This window comes from Sylvia atricapilla, chromosome 2, assembly GCF_009819655.1.
Source record: "Sylvia atricapilla isolate bSylAtr1 chromosome 2, bSylAtr1.pri, whole genome shotgun sequence".
Lineage (NCBI taxonomy): Eukaryota > Metazoa > Chordata > Aves > Passeriformes > Sylviidae > Sylvia > Sylvia atricapilla.
In genome coordinates this window covers 112,684,073-112,691,375 of record NC_089141.1, presented here as the reverse complement: position 1 = coordinate 112,691,375, position 7,303 = coordinate 112,684,073, and positions in this window count along the sequence as shown.

Below are 7,303 nucleotides of genomic sequence, written 5' to 3'. Positions count from 1 at the left end.
CGAGTGCAGGGACAGATCAAAGGGCTTCAGGTCGGTGTGTGTGACCCAGGCAAGCACAGGGTGGGACACACACACTAGACCTGCTCATTCCATGGTGGGTTGGGCTCTGTCTCACCTGCCTTGCTTGTATGCCCTGAGCAAGGGTGGAGATGATGAGCACAGAGGTGCCACAGATCCTCAGGTACACAATGCCATGCATGGGTTACGTCTCTGGAGAGCTGGGGTAGCTTGGGGAGGTCCCAGTGGCAAGGAAAAAGAGTGTGGGGGGAATTCAAGCCATTTACAGGACCCTGGAAGTGTCCAAGGCCAGCTTGGATAAGACCTTGAGCAACCTGGTCTAGTGGGAGGTGTCCCTGCCCATGGCAGAGGAGGTTGGGACAGGATGATCTCTCAGATCCATTCCCTTCCTTAAAATTCCATAATCTTATTTTTCTGTGGTTCGGTCAGCTCTTAACAGAGAAGAGATTTCATGGGCCTTATTTTCTGCAAGGAAACAGGGACAAGTTGGAACGTACAGGTCAGGATTAGGATGATTTTGCTGAAGTCCTGAAAAAACTGTGATCATTTCGGTCAGTAGTGGGAGTATGAGAGGAAGAAACAAAAGGAGTGGGCAAAGAAACTCATCTGCTGAGCTCTGAGGGCAATAGAATTGCAGCAGCCAGAGTTGGGGGAGCTGGGAAATCTGAGAGATATGAAAAGTAATAATAATTTCTATTAACTGGCAGCAAAATGTTTTATGAGCAAACTGAGGTTGTACATCTAGTGCAATCACATGTTTCTAGCTAGTAACTGCCTCCACAAAACCCATGGCACAGCTTAGCCAGGCAGTAACATCACTTATTTTGGGGAGAAGGAATTCGAAATAAAGATGATATAAATATGAAAAAAAAAAAATCGCTTTGGACAGTCATCGTTTCCATGAGTGGAAATGCCTGAAACAATTTCTAAACAAAAGGGTATAACTAAGAAAAATACCTATTTTAATGGACCGAATATTTTTGTTGAATTCTTATAAATCTCATCGAACTGTTTCAACCAGAAAGGGCTGAGAAGACAAAATGTTAACCAACAAAATATTTAACTTCAAGATTCCCAAACAAAAAAATATTTGGTTTTCCACTTTGAATGCGAGGGTAGCTTTCCAAAATAAATCTTTGTATAAATATATCTTTACGATTAAGGCAGGTGGGCGAGTGTTTGTCTCTGAACTCATTTATTTGCAGTTTGGGGCAGCTTTACTGGAGATGCAAAAGGACATTGCTCAAAAGGGCTCCTGCTCCAACCTCCTGGCATGTCACACACCACATTTTCCAGGACAGCTGCACAATCCTCTTCTGTCCACCCCATCCCCTGGCATCGTGACTGTCATCACTTCTCCTGGCTTCGGCTGACAAAAGGAACTTTACAACACAGATGGGCTCGTCCTTTGTGCTGCTGATGGGCTCACCCAAGGCTACCTCAGCATGTCCCTTGTGTCACCACCCCTGGAGGTGTCCAAGGAAGGCCTGGACGTGGCACTCAGTGCTCTGTGCTGGGTCGCAAGGTGAGGATGGGTCACAGCTTGGACTTGATGACCTTGGAGGTCTTTTCCAGCCTCGGTGATTCTGGGATTTTGGGATCCTGTCAGCCCATGGCCACATATCTCCTTTCCCAGCAGCGCTGTTAAAGCAAGACTGGTTGCCTTTACTCCTTTTCTTCGTAACACTTCCTTTATTATTAAAAGAAATTTAATAATAACAGGCAGCAAGCTGAATGTTTACTTAATTATTGGTCAGGAGTTGGCTCCCGTGGAAATGTTGGCGAAAGGCACTGCTGTACAAGGCAGTCCATTCCAGGAGAGTGCCAGAAAACCCAGGGGCAGGTGGCAGTTCTTGAACAATGGTTAATTAGACTTTTTAGGCAAATATTTGCTCATGTGTCCAGACAATAATGTCTTGTGGAAATTGTGTTTGCACAATGTCCTTGACAAAGGCTCGTCTATTAACCTGCACACAATCAGCTGCAGCCTCTGGAACAGCGTTTTAACACATGAACTTCTCAGTGCAAGCAACAACAAAACGTCATGGCTCCAGCCCTGAACAAAATAATCAGCCCAAATCGCCTTCATATGGAGGGGGAAAAAGGTCTCTTAAAAACTATTTACTTTTAACCTATAAAAGCATCCAATATGTGCTGGGATCTGTGACTCAGTTCCCATAACTTCACGTGCTTCCAGTATTGCCTTGGCCAGGTCGCTCGTGAATGGAGTTTCCAGAGCCTCTGCAGGGTAACTACAATGTGCTGTGCCACCACAAGGGGATTTTTTGGGTGGTCTATGGGGTTTTACAGAATATTCCTTTGTGGTTAGTGCTCATAGGACTAAACGAACAATATTTTGGCCTAATAGTGGCTATTACTCCAGATTGAGAGTGTGGACTGCTCTGGGCTAGAGCTAGACAAAACCAAGCTGACTTTTCTGTGTTTCTCTGGCTTTGGGGGCACACAAAATGAAGAGTCTCTTATAGGGGTGACAGCCACAAGCATTTGGGAATCGTTAGCTTAGCCCTTTTGGGTCACAAACAACCACTCAGGAGCTGCTGCTCTTCGTGAATTCCCTAATTTGTAGCAGCGTTTTCGGAGTGTTTTGGCTGAAAGCATTCCAACCTCTGCTTTGCACACCACATGTTCACCTCATCCCAATGGTGATTCAGTATCCACGAGGTGTGTGAGTCACCTCGGGGATGTGGGATTGTTTCTTATTCCCTGACTGACGTGTGGGCACTTTTACAGGGCAGAACACATCGTCTGCGATAGACGGAAAACAAATAAGCCAAAGAAGCAGCAACAAACACAGTAGTGGCTGAACTTTGGCAGGAGCACATGTTTGGGCTAAAACTGATGAAAGTGTCAGAATTCCTGTAGTTTTGTTGGTGTGGTTTTTGGGGTTTTTTTCAGGATATTAATGAAGAAGTATGAACCTGTTCCCTTAGTTTATTGTAGGAATAAGTGAATGAAATGGTGAGGTTTGTGTTGTTGAAGGAGGTCAGGCAAGGTAAGCAACTGGGCCTTGCTGACCTCAAAGCTGAACCCAGGAGTCACAGCAAACTCAGCTTGCCTTGTTTGTTCCTAAAAAAATATTCCTGACCCAATAGTTTAAGCTTTGTCCCTCTTGGTGAATGATAAAAAAAAATTCAAATTCCTACTTCAGCGTTCCTGGTGGTGAAATCACGCTCACCACCATTTTATTGTGATCATTATCTTATCCCTCTTTCCCTCCCCAAGGTTATTATTTTCCTGCAGTTCTTTCAATGCTTATTTTTCCATAGGCTTTCAAAAACACCTTCGTGTGCTAAAAGTAACTTTGTTCTTCTGGGAAGGTAAGCTCAGGTTTACCTTGTGAGCACCACAGAAGGACACACTTAATGAACAACAGTTATGATGGATTTAGTTCTTATAATGCATCTTTTTTTTCTTTTTTCTTTCCAGCTCTTTGTGAGTTAAAAAGCAATGCCTGGATTGGAGGCACATTGGTGCCCCAGTTTTGACCACTAATGCATATAATTAAAGAGGATCTAAGCAGATAAGTATCAAACACCAGGATTGGCTTAAGTTGCACTCAGAATATTTCTTGGGGTTGTGGGAGAGTGGCCAAAACTGCTGAAGTAGCCCAAAAAACTGGAGTCAGGAGTGGTACAGGCTGGTAGGATTTCATGTGCCTAAGCCATGGTGGCAAGAAGGAAATCCTGCCAGGAGTTGTTGTTCTGCCCCCCACTCTGCTGCTGGCATGGGATGGAAAGAAAAACATCTCTTCAGAAAAGGAAAAGATCATGCTTTGAACAACCACAATTAATGGCTTATCACAAAATCCCTGAGGCTGGAAAAGCCCTCCCAACCCAAGGAATCCCAGCTGTGCCCACCTTGTCCCCAGCCCAGAGCTCTGAGTGCCACCTCCAGGTGACACCTCCAGGGATGGGCACTCCAAAGCTCCCTGGGCAGTGCCAAGGCCTGAGCACCCTTTCCATGGGGAAATTCCTGCTGCTGGCCAAGCTGAGCCTCCCCTGGTGCTCCTTGTCCAGTCCCTTGTTCCCTGGGAGCACAGCCTGACCCTCAGCTGGATTCATTCTCCTGCCACAGAATTGTAGAGAGTGAAAAAAAATCTTTCTTTTTTTCCAGGATGAGCCATTTTCTCAGCCACTCACGACAGGATTTACTCTCTAGACCCTTCCCCAGCTCTGTTGTCCTTCCCTGGACCCACCCCAGCATCTCAGTGTCTTTCTTTAATTGAAATCCCCCAACCCTCGAGGTGGGACAATCCCTGCTCCAGCTGGCCACACTATTTTTCACACAGATTTCCTAAGAACTAGCTAAAACAGATCCCACCCCCCCCCCCCCCCCCCAAAAAAAAACATTTCCCTAAAATTTCTGAAGCTAAAACAGATTCCCCCCAGCAATCACCACTCTCCAGAAGAGCAATTTCACACCAACAGATGACAAAACACAGGGCGCACACACACACAAAGGCAAAAAAAACCAAAAAACCATCCATCCCCCTGGGCCAAAAGCTGCTTTCAGTCACACCCAGGGAACCACATGAAAGGCTCCTGGCAGCCAAGGTGCCAAGGCATCCTCGGAGCACCTCCTGTGCCATTTGCTGCCACTGACATCAGCCACGGCGTGGCAGCTCAGCGCCTGCCAGGCGGAGCTCCGGTGCCCAGGAATGGGATAAAGATGTGGAATTCTGCTCCTCTGGCTGGTGGAGATACGAGCCTGGGCTTGGAGGCCGTGAGGGAAAACAGGAGAAAACAGGGAAAAACAGGGGAAAACAGGGGAAAACAGGGGAAAACAGGGGAAAACAGGGGAAAACAGGGGAAAACAGGGGAAAACAGGGGAAAACAGGGGAAAACAGGGGAAAACAGGGGAAAACAGGGGAAAACAGGGGAAAACAGGGGAAAACAGGGAAAAGGGCGAAAAACGGGGGAAAACGGGAGATCAGGGAAAAGGGGAGAAAACAGGGAAATCAGGGAAAACAGGGAAAATGGGGAAAACAGCCCCCATGGCAGAGCCAGACTCAACCCAGGGCCTGTTTTGGCACTACAGGTTTGCTTTTGTACCCTGGAGATGATGAATTTTTGGTAATTAATGCAACTTTTGCTGCAGTTTCTGGGCAGTGATGGTGTTGCTGGAAGAGGAGGAGTGGGAGTGGGGTGGCAAAGGCAGCTGAGCACCTCTCTGAGCCCCGACCCCAGAGCACAGGGCTCCTTCAGAGCCCTGCAGAGGAGAGTGACAAACATGCTCCGTCCTGCCAAAGCCCTGGAATGCGCTTCCAGCAGGATCTCCGGTGGGAAGGGATCGCGTTAACCCATCGCTCCATCTAGTGCCAGCTCCTCTTACAGCACCCCGTGCCTGGGGCTCTGAAACCTCCCGGAATGATGCTCCTTCCACCCTTTGGAAAGCATTTTATTGTTGTTTGTGGGAGGGGTTTTTTTGGGTTGGGTTGGTTTTGTTTTGTCAGGTGACTCCTGAGTTTATAAAAGGCAGGGAACTGCTGCCCTAAGGAAGGGTTATGGGTGAATCCTCCCCATCCAAAATGTCCTGGGTGAATCCAGCCCTCCAGTATGTCCATGGGTAAATCCACCTAAGAATGGCCGTGGTAACTCCAGAACAACCATGAGTGAATCCACCCCTCCACAATGTCCATGTGTTAATCCTGTCCTCCAGAATTGTCCTGGATGAATCCACCTCTTCAGAATGGCCATGGGTGACTCCAGAACATCCATGGGTAAATCCAGCTTTCCAGAATATCCTGGATGAATCCAGCCCTCCAGAATGTCCATGGGTAAATCCAGCCCTCCAGAATGTCCCTGGGTGAATCCACATCTTAAAAATAGCCATGGGTGACTCCAGATCATCTGTGAGTGAATCCAGCCCTCCAGAATATTCATGGATTAATTCGTCCCTCCAGAAAGTCCATGGGTGAATCCAGCCTTCCAGTAGGGCTATGTACAAATCCTACCCTCCAGAATATCTGTGTGTGAATCTTCCCCTCCAGAATGTCCATGTGTAAATCCAGCCCTCCAGAATATCCTGGATGAATCCAGCCCTCCAGAATGTCCATGTGTAAATCCAGCTCTCCAGAATATCCATGGGTGAATCCAGCCCTCCCGAAGGGCTACAAATGAATCCATCCTGGAGCAGTCCTCGTGCTGCCACTTGACAGCTCAATTAGCAGCAGTGCTGCAATGGTGAGTGACAATTTGTAATTCAGTGAATAGCCCTAAAGACACAAATGGACTGCAAAGCACAAAAAAAAAAAAAAAATAGGAAAATGGATGGGGGCAGTAAAGTGCTGGACAGACACCTCCAAGCTCAGGTGCTTGGAAGAAGCCCTGCAGTTCAAGAACATCACCTTCCCCAGCTCTGCCACGAGGGCTTTTCACATCAGGGCTCAGTAGAATCTTCAGCTGCCTCTCACACTCGTGTTTTTAATCACTCTTTAGTGCTGGCAGCACACGGAAGGGAAAAAAAAGAACTTTTCTGGCTGCGTGCTAGACTTTGATCCCCCAAAACATTGGGAGAACGTGGGAATCAGGCACCTATCTCTCAGGAGACACCAACATTTGCAAAGCAAAAGAGCAGAAAGTGTCACTGCTGAAGTTGGTATTGCTAATGAGAGGATTTGAGAGCAGTTGTAGGATTCAGTGGTCTTTGGATGCTGCTGAGCATCAAAATTTCTTGGACAAGATGCTCTCTCCATTATTAAATGCACTGAGACAAGCACTTTCAGCCACGGAATTCTGCTGTCTTTGGAAACCCTTCATCTGCACACTTCAACCGCTTTTTATAGAGCTGTGATCTTATCATTTTCTTTAATGAAAAGAAAACTTCCACCTCTTCAGGTGATAGCCCCATTAGAGATGTTAATGAATACAAAAAGTCCATTATCTTGGAGTGGGGATTGTTTTTCAGGAAAAGAAATGATCGCTTCCCTGACAGATAAAAATGAGTTATAGAAATTGCCAGGAAAAATCATCTCACCAAAAGTTACTTTTATTGGTCGTATCCTTTTAATCACGGAAATATTTCTCTAATTATCTTTATGCAGAAACATTTTAAAAACCCCCTTAAAACGTGGTCTAAATTACCAGGCAGATTCTCTGTTCCTAGGCTTATGGAATACGTTGTTCAAATGAAAAAAATAATTAACTTCTGAGTAAAAACCTTAACGTTGTCAATTTTGCTATGGCAAATAACGTCAGGGTGCGAGAAAATTAGTTCCAATATTGCAGATTTGTTTTCCTCATTGCCTCGGAAATAAAACACAGGT